General features: G+C 48.8%; 1 protein-coding gene across 1 annotated transcript in view; it reads left to right on the top strand.

Moving 5' to 3' along the window:
• The window catches only part of LOC107657334 (transcription factor MafG-like), a 21,127-nt gene that overhangs the window by 10,964 nt on the left and 9,962 nt on the right, over nucleotides 1–201 (top strand). The window lies entirely within an intron of this gene.

Raw genomic sequence — 201 nt, 5'->3', positions numbered from 1 at the left:
TGAGTGTGAGTGAGAGTGTGTGTGAGTGCGTGAGTGAGAGCTGGAGCTGGAGCTGAAGTTGATTTGATCCTGAATTTTTCTCTCTGTCTGTTCTGTCTTTGGGTCAGTGAGGAAGAATCCCTCATTTCCACGGCAACAGCAGCCCTCCTCATCAATACACACACACACACACACACACACACACACACACACACACACAGA

The sequence above is a fragment of the Sinocyclocheilus anshuiensis genome, unplaced genomic scaffold (genome assembly GCF_001515605.1).
Source record: "Sinocyclocheilus anshuiensis isolate Anshui unplaced genomic scaffold, SAMN03320099.WGS_v1.1 scaffold2371, whole genome shotgun sequence".
In the NCBI taxonomy this organism is placed as follows: Eukaryota; Metazoa; Chordata; class Actinopteri; order Cypriniformes; family Cyprinidae; genus Sinocyclocheilus; species Sinocyclocheilus anshuiensis.
Note: the sequence above shows the minus strand (reverse complement) of the source record. Positions and strands in the feature narration are given on the sequence as shown.